Here is a 271-nt window from a genome sequence, read left to right on the forward strand (position 1 = left end):
GGTTTAGGGTTTAGGGTTTAAGGTATAGAGTTAAGGAATGAGGAGAATTCTTCGGTTAGCGGTCTAAGTCTAGGGTTTAGGGTTTAACATTTAGGGTTTAGGGTTTAGGGTTTAGGGTTTAGGGTTTTAGGGTTTAGGGTTTAGGGTTTAGGGTTTAGGGTACCTGCAATGACTTGTAAGTTTCTCTCAGTGCTGAGCGTAGCCTGCAACAAAGAGAGAAAAGATAAACCCTAAACCCTAAACCCTCGTTCTCTCACCCCCACCAACACGA

This window comes from Eimeria mitis, genomic scaffold, assembly GCF_000499745.2.
Source record: "Eimeria mitis Houghton genomic scaffold, Emh_scaff2871, whole genome shotgun sequence".
Lineage (NCBI taxonomy): Eukaryota > Apicomplexa > Conoidasida > Eucoccidiorida > Eimeriidae > Eimeria > Eimeria mitis.